The sequence below is a fragment of the Anabrus simplex genome, chromosome 7 (genome assembly GCF_040414725.1).
Source record: "Anabrus simplex isolate iqAnaSimp1 chromosome 7, ASM4041472v1, whole genome shotgun sequence".
NCBI lineage: Eukaryota > Metazoa > Arthropoda > Insecta > Orthoptera > Tettigoniidae > Anabrus > Anabrus simplex.
The window spans coordinates 292,720,777-292,740,801 of NC_090271.1; the positions used below are offsets into that span (position 1 = coordinate 292,720,777).

The window sequence follows — 20,025 nt, forward strand, 5'->3', positions numbered from 1 at the left end:
AAAATCTGGGAATGAATGAAAACCATCAGCAATGTGACTTAATATCTCAAAATGAAATATGTATAATTATAATGTTACAAACACTCCTAAACCAAATTAACTACACCTCTAATGGACGTTTGCCTGCCAAGTGCCCGCTGCTAAGCCCGAAAGCCTTTAGATTACAAGGTGATGCAGTCAGTATGACGAATCCTCTCGGCCATTATTCCTGGCTCTCTAGGTCGGGATCACCATCTCACCTTTAGACACCTGCTCAATTAAAGATAATCACTTAGGTTGAGTGGACGTGGAACCAGCCCTCATATACAGAAAAAAAAAATGCCTGACTTGGCCAGAAATCGAACCCAGGCCCACTGGGTGAGAGGCAGGCAAGTTAGACCACGGGACTGGCTTCAAACATTAATTACCAGTACGCTGTCCCCATTTCTACCATCAAGGTAATTTGTCCCAGGCTAGTCAGCCGCTCCCAGGGGTGCTCAGTTCGAACTATGATTAAAAAATGCCCTAAAAATATATACACCCTGGATTTAGATGGGGAACATATAACTAATATGGACACAGTGAAGTCAAATAAAGCAAGGCGAAGCATGATGTCAGTTTTGGAGGAAAATATGTTTATTAAAATAAACAAGATTTCTTTTTTAAAAAATAGCAAAAAGTATCAAATGATCCAAATTTTTACACGAGTCCAATTTTTTCTTTCAGCTTGATAAAGTCCATCTTGAGAATCAAAAATATATTACAAATATACAGTATATGCCGACACACATACTTAACATTCCACATCAAATCTTGAAATTTCATTAATTTTACACCTTGGGCTTGCGTGTTTGCACCACGCTCCTGGCTTTACTTTGGTTAACACCTTCAACCGTAGATGAGTATATTTCCCTTTCCTGCACACTTGACATAGCAGTGGGGATCCTCAACTTTAAGAAAATAGGGGGAAACGAAAACTAACCTAACTGTACAATATTTAACACCCCGAGTAGTAAAACATCCTACTAAAATATATATACCTCAAATCATGAGCGACCTCGTGAGCACAACAGAACACTGTGGGTTGGAATCACACACAATAAAATCACAAAAATGGCAAATATACACATTCAAAGAAACAAAAACATGTCATATTTTCCAAGGCTCACCAAGAAAGCATGTGGTATTCATGCAACTCTCATTCACTCAAAGCCTCGATGGGAAAAATAAGGAAACAGTATTTTACACTTTAATCAACACATCCTGTTATGAAGAGGCTTTTAATTTTTGTAAATGTATTTCATTAATTGAAGTTGGCCCTTCCAAGCCTATTTCCGATTGGTCGGATGATTTTGTATTGTTGAAAATGGTTACGCATGCAACAGTCATGTCCGTCATCAAGTTGTGATATCGCATCATTAAGACATATCAAATGCAATAAAGTATTGAAGGCACAAAGTTCCTTTACTTCAAAATCAAAAACAAACATTGGCACCCAACAACACGGCTCTCAATAACCTGAGATGTTCAATACGAGCAAGATCATGAAAAGTGAAATGCAGAAGTGAAAACAATGCGTCGCAATTGAGGTTAAGCAGTGGAGTAAAAATACAACACATCTCGAATTTGTGGAATCATTCACGGATATTGCATTCTCGTTCATAACAAAAATCAGACCGCTGAGGCCAACAACTTAAACGGAGTGCAGCATAAATCAGTAATCAGGCAAGTACGATTTGATGTTACGTACATACAAAGAGAAAAGACAAGATTTCAAGTTTTACATTCTTCTCACCGCTCAATGAAAGAATCTCCATGAGAGCGTGAGTCTCTTTGACATATACATTATCCTTGCTATACATATGGTACTCTTTGATTCTAGCCTCTTTCTCTTCCCTTAGCGCATGTTTTCGTAACATAAACAAGCACTGATCAACATAATAATAAAAAAATAATAATTGAAGTCTATCGATCCTCCTGTTGTCATAAATATAAGATCCAGTTTCCTTTGTTATATAACCTCAGTTCAGCATTATAATTCCTTTGAATTTATACATAACCTTCACGATCGATCCTCCTGTTGTCATAAATATAAGATCCAGTTTCCTTTGTCGTATAACCTCAATTCAGCATTAATTCCTTTGAATTTGTACATAACCTTCACGCAATCCCTTCGAACTTTCACAGCATAACCTTAATTTAAATATGTCGCAACTAACGAAATTGAAACAATCGCGTGGTCGAATAAAAGGCACGTTAACAAGAATAATAAAGTCGATTACAGCTGACATGTCAAAATCAGAGGCGAAGGTTAGAATTAAAAAATGGGAAGAGCTATGGAATTCTTTTGAAGAAGTACAAATTAAAATAGAGGAAACAGAGATCACTGATGAAATAGCTGCACTACAGTTTGAAGAGGAATGTGAGGGGGAGCGAGAGCTATTTGAATCTATTTATTTCAGCGCAGTTACACAACTGCAAACGATAATAGATGAAGCAGAGGATGTTCACAATAATTTGCTAGCTCAAATGAACACGGCAGTAAACAACGCCATTCATCAACAGGAAGTTCCACAAAATCATAACAGAAGAATACAGAAATTACCAGAAATTAAATTACTGGAATTCAACGGTGAATTCACAGAATGGTTGCTTTTTAAAAACAGTTTTGAGTCAACAGTTCATAATGATACTCAACTAACAAATATCCAAAAATATCAGTATCTGATCAGTTTTCTGCAGGGCGAGGCACGCAGAGTCATTCAAGGTTTTACCATTTCAGAAGAAAACTACACAAGTGCTTGGAACTTGCTTGTAGATACATTAATCAAATTATGATAATTGAGACACATCTAGATCAACTTTTCAAGTTTCCTACAGTTTTTAAACAGAACAAATCTGAATCACTCTGGCATTTACAGTTTCATATTCAAACTCACATGGCTTCATTAAAAGCAATGAAGCAACCAGTACAATATTGGGATACATTGATTATTCATCTAGCAAAGAAGCAGCTGGATTTCATTGAACAAAGAGACTGGCAGGAAAGGATGAAAGGCAACACTCCAAAGAAGATGCCAACATTGGATGATTTCTTGACATTTTTAACTGAACGTTCCCAATCATTTATGCTGTTAAATCACAACAAAACCAAGGCATTGAACACGAAGGCAAATCCGAAGGACAAACAACCTAGCAAGAAAGTTGTTATGACTACGACTCAGGCAAGCTGTAATCTGTGTGGTGGAAGTCACCCCATTTTTACATGTGAAGAATTAATTAAGCGATCAGTTGAACACAGAAGAAAACTGCTCCGAGAAAAAGGACAGTGTCATAACTGCTTGAAACCAGGACATATTGCAAGAAATTGCGGAGGATGAAAATGCAAGAAATGTGGACTTCTTCACAACACACTTTTACATACTGAGGAAGATGACGAACAGAAACAAAATGTTAAAGAAAATCAAGTGCCCATAAACCTGTGTGTCGAATCTCAGCATACACCTGCTTCACTCGGTGTGAGCTTGGTGAAAAGAATAACATCACAAATACTTTTGTCAACAGCTTTAATTGATGTGAAAGATGTTCACGGAAGAAGAATGACATACCGAGCCTTATTGGATCCGGGATCTCATTCGAATCTAATAGAAGAAGGTCTGTAAAAGAAGCTTGGTTTACCAAATGTCAAGACAAACACACAGATCATTGGAGCAGATTGTTCCAAGGTGGAAACAAAAAGGATTACGAGAGTACATTTTGCTTCAAGGAATGACGGATTTGAGGTGGAAGCAGAATTTCTAGTTTTACCAACTATAACAGGACAATTGCCACAGTTGGAGATCAAGAAGGACATGGTTATTATTCCAAAAGACATTCTCTTGGCGGATCCCACATTCAACAAGCCTGGAGACATAGACATGTTAATTGGCGCAGGACTTTATTGGAAAATAGTCATAGGTCCACCCAAGAATGAAGCTGAAGGACAACCAGCTCTGCGAAACACCCGATTAGGCTGGATTATAGGCGGTGAAGTTTCTGAGAACAAACAAGGATCAACAACAATGTGCATAAAAATTAGCATTCAACAATTATCAGATCAGATGGAAAAATTTTGGAAACAAGAAGCAATTCCAGAGATTCAACATTACACATCAGAAGAAAGAATATGTGAAAGACAGTTCACGGCCACCGTTTCGAGAGATACAATGGGTAGATTCATCGTAAGGCTCCCTATCAAGCCAGATGTCATCCTCAGAGAATCAAGAATACACGCACTAAACAGACTAGAATCATTAGTCAAGCACACACTCCAAACTCAAGACAGCTTATGCAGATTTCATGGATGAATATCAAAAACTAGGGCATATGAGCTTGATTGAAACAAACCAAAATTAAGATGTACCAAATTCATACTTCATACCCCATCAACCAGTGGTACGTCCAGATAGAGACACCACAAAAGTCAGAGTGGTATTTGATGCCTCGGCAAAAACATCACTCGGGACATCACTCAATGACAAGCTCATGACAGGACCTAATTTACAGCGAGATCTTTTTCACACTACTTAGATTTCGCAGCCATAAGTACATCATGACGGCAGATGTGGAAAAGATGTTTCGGCAAATCCTAATCCATCCTGAAGATAGAGCATTACAGCAGATTTTGTGGAAAAAGGAATCTTCAGCCCCTGTTAGGATCTATCAGTTGAATACAGTAACATATGGAACAGCATCAGCACCTTACCATGCTATGAGATGCCTAAATGAATTGGCTACTCTTCATGAAAATGAATTTCCAGCAGCAGCAAGGGCTATTTGCAATGATTTTTATATGGATGACTGCTTAAGTGAACGAGACATTCTAGAAGACGTGATTGGGCTACAGTGGCAAATACAAAATATACTCAAGAGTGGTGGAATGCATTTGAGGAAATGGAGGTCCAACAGCAAAGAGATCTTGCAGGATTTGGAGAGCAAAAGTGACAAAGGGACTTTACTGGTTTTAGACAAAGGTGAAGCTAGTAAGACTCTGGGACTCAGCACAAGATTGCATTCAGTTTCGAGTTGAGCTGGCAAAGCAGTCACCAAGATCCAAAAGAGAAGTCGCCTCCAAGATCGCACAGATTTTTGATACACTAGGACTCGTGGGTCCAGTATTGATCAAAGGGAAGTTGTTGATGCAACACTTATGGGTAGATGGATTTGAGTGTGATCAGCCATTGTCCCAAGAGCACCTTCAGATTTGCAATGAGTACTATACGTCATTAGAAAGACTGAACAAGATCAGAATTATGAGGAACATAAATCCTGGGAATTGCTCTGGCTCTTTTGATTTGTTTGGATTTAGTGATGCTTCACAGAAGGCTTTTGAAGCATGCATTTATGTAGTTTGTCAAACGCAAAGTGGTCTCTACATTTCCAATTTACTTTGTGCAAAGACGAAAGTAACTCCTGTAAAAACCATTTTGTTGCCAAGACTCGAATTGGAGGCAGCTCTTCTTCTTGCACAATTTGTCAAAACAACAGTGAGTGCTTTGAAAGAAAAAAAATTGATCAGATCAGATTATGGAGTGACAGTACAATTGTTTTGGGTACCATACTAACATTTCTCATTTCATTACCACACTTCACTTTATAAATTATAAATCCATAAGATTCTTACCATTAAAATAACATGTTTTAGGATTCGACAAGAGTTGTTTATGCTTTAATATGGCTGATGATGACCCCTAGGTGGGTCGAAACTAGTTCCATGTAATTTAAAATATTGCAAATACGTATTAGTATTGCATAGGTGGAAACCTTTACTGTACTATTATTCATATGTCATTAAGACATATCAAATGCAATAAAGTGTTGAAGGCACCAAGTTCCTTTACTTCAAAATCAAAAACAAACTTCAATGTAGGTTCCTGAAGTAAATTACATTACACAAAACAATCAAGTGGTGGACTTTAAAAATTGATGCAAGTGTGATAAACGGGTATAACTTGAAAATAGTATTCTCTCCCCCATGGGTAACTAATGCAGATATCGAACTTGAATTGTTGTTGTTGTTATTATTATTATTATTACTTGTATGTATGGCTACGAAGTGATGTACATCCATTTAGTATTAGTATTATCATTATTTACCTAGTTGAATGATCGAATTGGGTGTGAGGTTATGTTATGAAATTATTATTATTATTATTATTATTATTATTATTATTATTATTATTACATCATATATACAAACGATATGATCGCGCTGTTTGTGCGGTTATGTCATGAAACATGTGCTATACATAAATATTCATATGAGTTCAGTTAATATAAACACCTGTAAATTTATATTATATAATTTATTCTTATCTGTATGTTGTAATCCTTAATTGAGGAACACACTGTAACTTCCAGAATGCTAATAGGCACGAGAACGATTGAGAATATTCCATACATTATAATCTATGTATTATGCACTCTTGAGTTTTTGAGAAGTTATTGTTTGTAATGTATCTTTCTGGAAGCCTGGCCAGAATACCTATATAAAGAGACGATCTTGACGGTGACGTTAGTTACTGTTCAATGATTTACTGGAAGTTATTGGTTGAAGAGTCATGGCGTAGCAAGGATATGCTTGTGACCACGTGTGGACATGCTTTTAATCAGTCAACTGTTTTATTTGTGTCCTGAGGTTGTAATCTTCATGTGCAGCAACAATTGGTAGCTGTTTAAAAATGGCAGGTTGGTGATGTGAGTGTTTTGTTGTGACAGCAGTGATTAGAGTTATGTGTGTGTTAATTTGTAAATAGAAATAAATAAATAAATAAATAAATATACCAACTGACAGCATCTCGTGTGCATCTTTGTGGATACGTTAATGAGCACAACAGAACACTGTGGGTTGGAACCATACACAATAAAATCACAAAAATGGCAAATATACACAATCAAAGAAACAAAAACATGTCATATTTTTCAGGGTTCACGAAGGAAGCTTGTGGTATTCATGCAACTCTTTCACTGAAAGCCTCAATGGAATCAAATAAGGAAACATTATTTTATACTTTAAGCAACACATCCTATTCAACGTAGGTTCCTGAAATAAATTGCATGACACAAAAGCAATCAACTGGTGGACTTCATAACGGCACGTACAAATCAACGCGGATTCCTGAAATATATTATCTGACACAAATTCATAAAAAATAACAGATGAGGCTTTAACTTTCAACACACAATTCAACATTGGTTCCTGAAATAAATCACGACACAAGCGTTCCTCAGCATGGTAATATCATGAAAGAAAAACCCAATGAAACATCGCGATATAAAAACATCTCGTCTACTGCAACACGTAGTGACATGGACAAAAACCAATAAAATCATCACGAAGTATAGGCCGTTAAAATGAACTCTCATGGGTAGACGCACATGTCACCCTCGCCAACACACGGCAGATTGACTCAAAAGTGGAGATTCAGTTTCCCAAAATAATGCAGCAATCATCAAAACACAGGGTCCAACCCTTTACACAGCTGCTCAACAGTCTACCCAAGGCAAGTCACACAAACATGAAAAATGCAGGCCTTTCAAATGAGGAACGCATCCTCTTACTCAAAGTCACACTAAGCCATATCACATGTCCTAAAGTTGCCGAAACAGAATAAGCATATAAAAAGACGTCATCTAACATTTGCTCGCATGAAAAGAAACAAGGTCACAAATCAAAGCACTTGCGCTCATAAAGTTAAACATGAATAATACAGTGGTCAACTCTGTAATAATATCATAATCCGAAACTAAGAAATTGCCACATAGACAATCGATCATGTCTGAACATCTGAAAGTTACTGAAATATCTCGATCTTACAACTCGAGAAACTCACATTAATAATAATTTTTTTCTTTTACGGAAAATGGATTCTAATTATTCAGAATTTGAAATACGAAACTGCATTCGAGGAACTCGTGAGAACTGGGCGAGTTGGTTGTGTGGTTAGAGGCACGCAGCTGTGAGCTTGCATCTGGGAGATAATGGGTTCGAACCCCACTGTCGGCAGTCCTGAAGATGGTTTTCTGTGGTTTTCCATTTTCACACCAGGCAAATGCTGGGGCTGTACCTTAATTAATGCCACAGCCGCTTCTTCCAATTCCTAGGCCTATCCTATCCTATCCTATCCTATCCTATCCTATCGTCTCCATACCCCTTTCAGACCTGAAAGAAAACTGGAGGTGTGAATTTTTGTTTGTACGTCAAGAACTGACTAAAATGCTCCTCAATACACATATTAATAGTTTATTTTACAAAATAAAAACTAACATCCGAAAAACAGGACCCACACAATTGTGCATATCAAAATTCAAAACCTCGTTGTATCACGTACGATGGTGTAGCTTCAAAATTTACGTTCACTAACCAATGTACACACTTCATTGAATATATTCCGGTATTCAGTAAAGCTTCTAGATTAATATAAACGCAGTAAATAAATACTTACTTTCGGCACTACTGCTTCCTGCCATCTCGCCGATCAACTGTGCTTTTTAAACTCTTCTTCCTTCGCCCTGGCGGTCAAGCGCATACTAAAATCAATTGAAATACACGCCACGTGTCCTGCACAATCACTGCAGTCCGGTGTAGCGCCGAAAAAACATCAAATACGGTCAGGGGTAACTAAAATACGAACCCGCACAATTGTGCGTACTCGGTCTGAAAGGGATAAGACCTTATCTGTGTCAGTGCAATGCAGAAAAAACCAACTCGTGACTCAAACACTAATTTATGCCCATCTTGATATTCAAAATGAACATGAAGATGACTTTATCAAAATTTGTCGGCCAAACTCCACCATCTTACACATAGTCATTCACACATCATGCAAGAAAATCCCAGAAAACATGACGGCATGTTTCTGTACACTTTGAGCTCCCCTTAATACTTTAATGTAGTCCTTCCCGACTTTAATTTAAATTCTTATTTACATTTAAGCCCCGAGACATAACCTGTGTCTCAAACATCAAAGCAAAACAAATCCAAATAAATGAGGCAAAAAATAAGAAACAGACTCGTAAAAAGATGTTAATCACTCAGCCAATAGCTCTGAATAAAATATAACAAAGCAAGTTGCGACCTTATGCAATCGGTCTACATTTACGTTACAATTATATTTATATTAACAAGCTTCCTAACATTTACTTTAAATAGGATATAGTCCTTCCAAACAAAGCAAAATTTACTGAAATTAAAAATTAAAACTAACCTATCCCCCTTTTGCAACATTAAAACACGTTCATAGTCACATAATTACATCGAAAATTCTGTACTCATCTATTTCATTGACTTATTGCCGCCAGCCTTTCAGGTCAGCTTGCACCCCATCGTTTTAGCCAGCCATATCGAAAGTGGTGCCTTAATTAAAGAACCAGATCAGTCCTTGGGTCTCCATTCTCCTGGCGTTGAAGTGGTGATCTTGTAGTCTCTGTTGCTGTTTCTGGATGTATAGGCATAGGCATTTATTTATGAACAACACAGGCGATTAGCCCCAATACATGTTCACAATAGAGCATAATACTAACTAACTACTACTACTACTACTATCCGGCCATGTCATCACCCTTGGTGAGAGAAAGGCCACCCTCCCGTCGATGACATGGCCGGCCCTCTCCCTGGGGTCTAACTATGGACCCCCATAATCCTCACAGATGACAATGTGATTCCCTCTCACCAATCCAATGCGGCCCATCCACTTAACTGGCGCCGCTCCCTTCTCCTATTCCTCTATTCCCATCTTATCTTCTTAACTCTAATCTGCGTGGGCCCCTCCCACCCCTTCTTCATTTGGAATGGGCCCACCCCCACTCCGTCTTTATACATGACTAGGGAGAGAAAACCACATGCCATCCTGCACTCCTTTGGGCGCGCCATGGAGTTCATCAGATGCTCCGGAAACGTGCCTTCAAATATAGGTCACTACGGCAGCCATCCTTTTTTTCCCCATGGCACGTCCATACTTCCCTCCTAAAAAAATACTCAATTCCTAAGCCACCCTACACTATCACGTCAAATAAATAATTAGATGAATAAATAAATAAATAACTAAATATAAAATAATAATAGTGATGTCAATAATAATAATAATAATAATAATAATAATAATAATAATAATAATAAAATAATGGTAATAATCATAATAATAAAGTAATAATAATAATATTAATAATCAACTGGCCAACGGTAGATTCCCTCTATGAACCGTTTGCCTTACTTACAGTAAATAATAAACTTAAAATATCACATATGCGATCCCGGAGCAAGACTACACCTTCCACCAACTGTCCTTGTTCACTCAGCACATTCCCACACCGCCATTGTTTTTCTGCTTGACCTACTCTGCTTAGGTGTGCTCAGGCCAACCATGCCTATGTTTACCTTACACCTCACCTGTCGCAACTTATTCTTGCTTAACCATGCTTGATCCACTTCAGGACCGCAAAACCACAATTTGCTTACTCTCACACATACACATAGACCGCTATGCACTACTTCTCTAATTACAATCTAGTTAACAGACATACTTCTACTCTCTCCACATTTTAACAATGAATACCCCATAATACCTATTCCACTCTCACATATACATATAGGTCCCTATGCACTACTTCTCTGAAATACACTATAATTAAAAGACATACCTCTACTATCATTTCTCCCTCTCCACATTTTAGCAATAAATACCTCATACACCCCTCCGTCTCCACAATTTCGCCACAAATAGATTTATATATTACAACAATACATATTCAGCACTTACGTCTCCTACAATGTAATCTAAACCAAAACAGACAAAATATCACTACTTCTCAGCATTGAATAATTCTCATACCCTACACAAATGCTACATCAATAATAACTAAATTTAACTACCCAGCCAACTTTTCTTACCCTACACAAGTACTCTATATACCAATGTCCAAACCCTACCAACCATTCTCGCTTCTCATCTCTACTTTCAGTAACCAAACCACCTACTACTGTTTTTTACTTCTAGTAACTACCCCCCTCTCATATCCACTTGTACCCCACATTTCTGTCAGATCTCTGTTCCTGTATCTGGCCCTACTCTGGTCGAGGCTCCCCAAGTTTAACCTTGCCGTTACCTTTTTACCTTGCGCTTCCCTTACTTCACTGCATACACTTCCTTTACTTCCCTCTTCACTGCAAATAGCCATATTCTCACTTCGCCTCTCTACCAGCACTTCTTCACTCCGAACACTGTTATTGGTCACTTTAGCACTTGGCACTTCTCCCTGCCTCTCTTCACACGGTACACTGTTACTTCTGGTATTTTGCCTATCATCTCCACTAATCGCTGCACTACTCTCTTTTTCTTCGGCCTGCTTTGACTTCATCCCTACGTCCATCCTCAGCACACTGTTATTTGTATTTCGCCTCACTTGCCTACAGTTTATTGCACTACTCTCCTTTTCCTCATCTTGTTTTAACTTCAATTCTAAATCCATCAATCTATCCACAGACCAGATCCTCTTCCAGCTTCTGTCTGACACCACTAGATTTTGACCTCTAATAGTTGCCTTCAGCCCCTGTTTTACAGCCAGTATCTTGTGTTTTCTGAGTATCCTCTCGTTTCTGATCGCGTCACTTCCCACGTCTCTCTTTATCCATATTTTCTCCCTCTGTACATTTCCCGCATTTGTTAACATAACATCCGCCATCAACGTTGAAAACAATTGTAGCTTTATAGGCCTGTTGCCTCTAGTTCTCCCCACTCTCTGCACATCGTCAATATTTACTTCACTAAAATTTATTTTCATTTTCCCCTGTATTAGATCCACTACTTTATAAGTTGTAAGTACTTTGCCTTCTCTCGATTCCTCAGGCACTCCATAAATAAACAAGCACTTCTTCCTTCTGTATAAAGTATTTGCTTCCACTTCTGCTTTCAGCTTGCAATTCTCCTCTTCAAGTCGTCCTACTTTTTCCCTTAATGCTACCACTTCCTCGGTGTTATTTCTCACCTGTGCAGCCATGTCGTCCGTTTTTTCTCTTATCCATACTTCCATTTTTTCAATCTTACTGGTTTGTTCTTCAATCATCTCTTTTATTTGCCCGAAAGGGCAAACTTCTGTCAACACCTCTCTTACAGCTCTTTTGATTGCGACCCCTTTCCTCATTTCTACTAGATGACGGGCCTGGGTTCAACTCGACCCCCCCAATACATAGTAAAATTATAATCACTGCTGCCGATAACAATAGTTCTCCTTTCCTCTCCATATCCATTTTACACCCACCTGGCTTCTTTTCTTCTTTCTTCATTTTCCTCTGCCATCTTCCTATCGTCACTGTACTGCTCTATACCAATCATTGTCGGCCCACTTCTCGGCGACCTTCCAACACTCCACACTCAAATCAAATCAAAATCTCTTTATTTGCAAATGAGGTGTCTACCTCGGTGGCAAATGGTACACTAAAATACATTATTGTCAAGCACTAAATATTAAATTAACAAGAGAAGAAAATTTTTCCTATAATACAATATTATACAATTTACGCTAACAATGTTTTCTATTAAACACACAGCTCATCCTTAATAAATTTATATTGTTTACAAAATTCTACTTATAATATATCCTGTCCTACTTACAAATATAGTCAACTGATATACAGTATGTGGAATTACTTCAAATGATACTATACAACTGGTATAACATTAATATTTACATTGCATTTATTTATTTACTCTTTTTTTTTTTTTTTTTTTACCCGTTCTGGATCCTAAGTAGCATAACGACCTGCTGCGTCTTAACCAGAGCCCCTTTTGCCACCACTTTTCAGAGTTCCTGAAGGGCCTTCACAGCTACCGTAGCGGTCCCAGGGCCCTCGAAGTCCCCACTGTACTTCACCCCTACAGGCAGTCCCCTACTTTGGCTGTCCAAACTCCTTAGACCAGGGGATGGAATTAATTTATTCACACACATTTTTTTATTTACAATAACCTGCACTGGTCGAATGCCCTCTAACATTTCATTTATTTTCTCTGTTGCTGTTTATTCTCTTCTTGAATATCTGTACAGATTTTGGAAAAGGATCAAACACTACCCCTGGTAAACTGTTCCACTCCTTCACACCCTTCCCAATGAATGAAAATTTACCCCAATCGCTTCTGCTAAAATTCCTTCTAATTTTATATTTGTGGTCAGTCCTGCCGATATAATTATTTTCCAACTGAAGCCTCTCACGGATATCTCCCCATGCTTCTTCTCCTGTATAGGCTCTATATAATCCTGTAAGTCTAGTTTTCTCCCTTCTCTTACTTAAAGTTTCCCACCCAAGTTCCTTTAACATTTCTGATACACTACTCTTTCTCCTGAAATCCCCTGTTACAAATCTTGCTGCTTTCCTCTGCACACTATCTATTTCTTTTATTAGGTATTCTTGGTGAGGATCCCAAACACTGTTTGCATATTCCAATAATGGACGAACCATAGTCAAGTAACTTTTTTCTTTTAATTCTTTGTTGCATCCTTTAAGTAGCCTCATTATGACATGTAATGATGTGTATGCTTTCCCAACAATGTCATCAATATGACCCTTCCAGTGCAAATTACTTTCAAATCTCACACCTAAGTATTTGCACTTGCCATCTTTTGGGATAACTACCTCATCCAAAGTATATTCAAATTCAGTTTTAAAGCTTCTGTTTGTAAAAGTTGTAACAGTTGATTTGCCTCCATTAACCTTCATATTATTTTCTCAACCCATTGTTGGATACTTTCAAGGTCCCTTTGTAATTCTGAACAATCCTCAATGTTGTTTATTTCTCTATAAACAATTATGTCATCTGCATACAATCTTATTTTTGATGTTATATTGTTCCCTAAATCATTTGCGTATATTAAGAAAAGTAACGGACCGATTATACTACCCTGTGCAATTCCCTTCCAAACTTTCTCTTCCTGAGATACATTATTTCCTACTTTGACTTTCTGAACCCTTGAATTTAGAAATGCTTTTATCCAACGTGTAACCCTTACGTCCAATCCTATTCCCTCCAATTTCTTTAATAATATTCCATGTTCCACTCTATCAAAGGCTTTGGAAAGATCTATGGCTATGCAATCTAACTGACCTCCTGAATCCAACTGATCTGATATGTCCTGCTGAAATCCCACCAGTTGTGCCTCACAAGAAAATTTCTTTCTAAATCCATACTGGCTCCTCATGAACCAATTTTTATCATCACATATCCCTCTGATGTACTTCGATATTAAACTCTCCAGAATTTTACAAACTATACTGGTCAGGCTGATTGGTCTGTAGTTCTCTGGTTTCCTTTTATCACCCTTTCCTTTATAAATTGGTATTATTATAGATTCCTTCCATTCCTTTGGTATTACACTATTATTTATGACATAGTCAAAGAGAAATTTTAAATAAGGCACTATGTACCACCCCATTGTCTTTAATACCTCCCCAGTAATTTGATCACTCCCTGCTGCTTTTCCTTGCTGAAGCAGTTGGATTTCTCTGAAAATATCTTCGTTTGTGAATGAGAAGCTTCTTGTTTCCCTCTGTCTCTCTCCCTCTCTATCTTCTGTTTTGGTTTCCAACTCTTGACAATCATCTACTGAATCTCTAAATTCCCTACTAAATAGGTTTGCTTTCTCAGTATCTGTTAAATAGTGTTCACCCCCTTCTCCCACCATTGTAGGAATTTGGATTCCTTTTCCTTTTTGATTCCTGATATATGAATACAGCTTTTTCCATTTCCCTTTGTGGTCATTACCCTCTTGAAGTATGCCATTCATATAATTCTCTTTTGCTTCCTTTTTCACTCTATTCAGTTCCCTCATTAGCTGTTTTCTAGTTTCTCTACTCTCCCTACCCTCTTTGATTTTCCTGTTTACTATTCTACATTTTCTTTTTAATTTTCTTATTTCCCTTGTATAATAAACAGGGTCTGAGGTCATTTTACCCTTCTTAACAGGTACAAATCTCTTCTCTCCTTCCCAAATAATTCCTTTAAATTTAGCCCAAAGTGTATCCACGTTACTCCCTTCACTTATCCAACAACTGAATTGTGAGTTAAGGTAAGTCCCAAATTCATCAACTTTAGTTTTTCTGTACAATTTCTTGTCTTGTGTAACCCTCTTATTAAGCCTTTTTGGTACGAGTCCTACATCCATTATTACAGCCTTATGGTCTCCTATTCCTTCAATTACCTCAGTTTTATCGACAATTTCCCGTGGTTTAACCAAGAATACATCTAGTAAGTTATTGAGACGAGTCGGTTCTTGTACTACTTGTGTAAATCCTCCCTCCCAAATTAACTTATTTGCCAGTTTCTGTTCATGGGCTTCACTTGCAGCTCCTTTCCATTCAACTTCAGGCAAATTTAGATCTCCCCCAATTATTACCATATCATTATTATTGTTTTTACAAGTATAATCTATTATTTTTTCAAAGATTTCCATGTCTCTTTCCTCTCTTCCAGGCCTGTATGTTCCTATAATTCCCACCTCCTTCATATTATCACAAACTAATTTTATCCCTAATATTTCATCCCTTTCATCGGTAAACCATTCATGTGAACAGTAAGTTTCCTTCACCAGAATAAACACCCCCCCTCCCTTTTTATCTCCTCGGTCTCTACGATAGACTGTGTACCCTTCTGGAAATACTTCTCTATTACCCACCCCTTCTTTCAACCACGATTCCACTCCTATCACCACATCAGTCTCATAAGATTCCATCAATGTACCGAATTTTAATTGTTTATTTACTACACTTTGACAGTTTACCAAGAGCAATCTCAGACCCCCTTCCTCCCTAAAACTTGACTGTTGCAATTGGGTAACTTGAAATTCCTTACTATCCTGAGTTTCTTTTTCTAGTTGACTGAGCCAGCTTAAAGTATAGCTGGCTCTTTCTGCTAGTTTTCCTGGTCAGTATTATAACTCAAGGGAGTTGCCTGTTTTACAGTACATATCTTAAGATTAATAAAATCTAGAACAATATTTCCTATCTTTCGTTTACCTGAATTGTTTAGATGGAGGCCATGTTTTGTATAACAGTATCTCTCAAAGCTGCTGCATTCAATAACCTGAGTATTCCGAAAATGTTTACAAATTTTAACAATATCTGTATTGACCTTGTCCACTTCAATGTTCACACACGAGTCTACTCAAATCATGCCTGTGGGGCACGTTCACTACAAAAACGTTAGTGTGGGTCAGCTTCCCTAGTGTATGTTTAAGTTGTGATCTTACATTCTTGGCGTCGTCGCGAGCTACTCTCGAACTCCACTCCCCTCCCGGGACCCACAGCTCACTGCGACCTCCTTCGTCCGTGGCTTAGGCAAGACTCTTTTCTGGATGTTGTTCTTAAAACATACCCTCGTCCATGACGTGGAAAACTAGGTCAAGATTAACCCACCAGTTACTATAATACTACAGGCGGGGTATTTTCCACTGACCATGAAACCAGTTTCCATTCAGTCATGGAACAACTTCTCTTATCTAATCCTGTAACTAGGTCAAATATTTCCCATTTAAATGCTGGACTGGAAATTACTGAGTTTGATGTACTCGTAAAATCTGTTTACACCGGCAAGCTACTAAACATTGAATGACTGTCTGGAAACTGTATTTCCCTCTGGAAATCGAAAAATAAAAACCATTCTCAAAAGTTTAAAATCTTGAATAATTGAAATGCAGACTGAACATCTTAAACCAAAGTTCAAGTCCCCACACGATCAAGATACATAAGTTCTGACTCGCACTCGCGTAAATAATACTTCTCTCGATGTTACCTGTACAGATTCACACCAAATAATAAAGTAGCTAGCCCACACGCTCATTGGTTCTATCAGTTCTTCCTCAAAGACGCCGTTGTATCCTTGATCGGGGCCATCACTCGCATAGACCAATGCCGAGCCAAATTGACTGTGGATCTGCAATTTTATTGACTCAACACATCATGTACCCGACGATTACTTCAAACGTATATTTGCAGCTCCTCTAGCCTCGCGCCGGACCTCCGAAATGTTGTTCATTGGTCTGGCCGTTGGAGTTCTCAAGTTTCCTTGTTCTGCTTTGTGTATGTCATGTCGAAATTACTCCTTCTAAACTTAGTTGGTGAGCAAACAAACCTGATCTCCAAGCTCCCTGCAAATATTTCAACATCTGTTGCTGAATGTAGATGTTCCCTGTCACTTACTAGTACTTAATAAAATAAAATCTTCTTTATACGTTCAAATAGATGATTGATTAATTAAGTGAGCACTTCAATAAGTGTTCAACGTGAGTTAAAAATCTGGATACCGAGCTCAATAGTTGCAGTCGCTTAAGTGCGGCCAGTATCCAGTATTCGGGAGATCGTAGGTTCGAACCCCACTGTCGGCAGCCCTGAAAATGGTTTTCCATGGTTTCCCATTTTCACACTAGGAAAATGCTGGGGCTGTACCTTAATTAAGGCCACGGCCGATTCCTTCCTACTCCTAGCCCTTCCCTGTCCCATCTTCGCCATAAGACCTATCTGTGTCAGTGCGACGTGACTAGGTCAAATATTTCCCATTTAAATGCTGGACTGGAAATTACTGAGTTTGATGTACTCGTAAAATCTGTTTACACCGGCAAGCTACTAAACATTGAATGACTGTCTGGAAACTGTATTTCCCTCTGGAAATCGAAAAATAAAAACCATTCTCAAAAGTTTAAAATCTTGAATAATTGAAATGCAGACTGAACATCTTAAACCAAAGTTCAAGTCCCCACACGATCAAGATACATAAGTTCTGACTCGCACTCGCGTAAATAATACTTCTCTCGATGTTACCTGTACAGATTCACACCAAATAATAAAGTAGCTAGCCCACACGCTCATTGGTTCTATCAGTTCTTCCTCAAAGACGCCGTTGTATCCTAGCCGAAAAATCTTGATACTTTACTGCATATTCAATTTTACCGGGGAAACTTCGTCAGTTTGCTGTGAAAACTTCTTTCGCTTCAGCAATTTTGATCAGCCAAACTCTTCGAAAAATCGAATAACGCCACGCCAAATAACAATCGACCACAAGTAGTTTTTAATTCTCTAATTTAATGAAATAAAGCACATTAGATACAAAAGCGCCCAACATGATGGCGAAATCCCTTCTTTTCTTAATCTTCCATTGTAATTTGGTAACCGGTATACTGTTTGTAGTCAGTTTCTGGAAATGTTGCACCATGACTTTTAAAGGTTATAGTGTAGAACAAAAACTGAAGGTTTCCACCTACTCAATACTGTTTGTTGCAACCTTTAAAAAGTTACATATATTTGTTGAAACTAGTTTCGGTCTTATCAGAGACCATCAGTCAAAATCAAAGTAAAGGCAAGACATAAATAAATAAATAACAAAAAAATTATATATATGAAGCAAGCATGAAATTCAAGACAAGTACAAATTTTAAAAACACTCATCAAATCACATGTCCTGGGCAAGCTCTCAGCTTTCCTCCAATTGGAAGACTGCAGCTCACACTATATTGCTCTTCAATACGGATTCATATGAAATTTATTACCTATTATTTTAAAGGTTATGTTGAACTCGAGAATATGGTTTTGAATGTATCGATTCTCAAAAGTTCCCGAATGCATTATATTCAGTTCTGCCCATCAGCTAATCACAATCAAATTGGAAATAGAAAATATATCATCAAATCATCAGAAATTATGGTTGATCGTGACCTTTAACGCAGCTGGAAATCGTGCACGCTGCACAAGTCAGTACGAGTGGGAAATGATAACAAACCAGGTGTCGCTTAGTACTAATAATACATAAGTGTTACGCACAGTCAGAATGTTGTGCTCATGCATCAATTAACATTTTATTTACGAAATAATACATCTGCATGCACTGAAATATTCAAGATTCTGTAGAGTTTAATAAATTTAAATGTCTCTAAGCACAAGAATTTAACAAATCGTGTTCTTGAATTTAACACTGAATTAAATTGAAACAAAAAGGAAATATTTACAAGTTTAACATAAAAGCACTGTAGGCATGACTTTCTATGATATTTTCTGCAGACTGGTTTGCCACATTTACAACTGTAAGTCATCGTCATGCGCCTCTTTTATAGCAGCACACGTAGCAGTACTTCCTCGGTCCGGTCTGCTGTACTGGCTCTGGTGCTCTGGGCTGCTCTCCAAGGGCTGTGTTTAGAAGCCCTCTTAGGTGATGCAACATTCACACACCAGATCCTCCAGCTCTTAGTCATTGTTATGGAGACATCCAACATCTTGTGCAATTGAAGCATAAGTTCCAATCTGGTCATGAGACTTTTCTTTGCTCCGGGATTATGTCTGTAAAACTGATGATGTAAAAGCCAAAGGCATTTACTATGGTAATGTTCATATTGTTAAAAAAGCAGAGAGGCCATCGTCTAGTTTTCCTTCTGCAGTTCATATTCTGGCATATCTGGTCGAGGGTGTGGATGCCTCCTTTCATTTGATTATAGGTGATCTTTTCTTTTTTTTTTCTTTTTAAAAAGAACTATGGACACTTTTCCCACTGTGCATTCTCAAAATAAGGGTCGCAAGTTTGTCTGTTTTGGGCTTGAAAGAGACGCAAGTGATCTCATCTTCCGAAAATATTAAAATTTGAACAGTGATGTACCCTGAGCTCTTCTTTTGTATTTTAGGTCAATGAACTCTGGTAGCCGTTCCCTCTTGTTCCTTTTTATGGTACCCACAGTTGTTAGGTGATATTCATCCAGAAGTTTCCTCACAAGAGGCACTGTAGTGAACCAGTTGTCCATCGTTACGTTTCGGTGTGTTCCCTTTATTGTCCTCACCAGCTGTTCAACGTAGTAAGACACCACGGGTTCACCTGGAGGAGTATTACATTTCCTCAGCTGAGGCATAGCATTAGTCATATAATGAGTTCCATTATCACACATCATTATGATCTTCAGTCCATACTTATTGGGCGTGTTGGGCATAAAAACCCTGAAAGGACATTTTCTACGGAAACCTACAAGTTGCCAATCTATTGTGCAATA

The 20,025-nt window shown here is 38.0% G+C and overlaps 1 protein-coding gene across 1 annotated transcript in view; it reads left to right on the plus strand.

Annotated features, from left to right (window-relative positions):
• The window catches only part of ena (enabled), a 393,478-nt gene that overhangs the window by 305,373 nt on the left and 68,080 nt on the right, over window positions 1-20,025 (plus strand). The gene's annotated exons all lie outside the window — the stretch shown is intronic.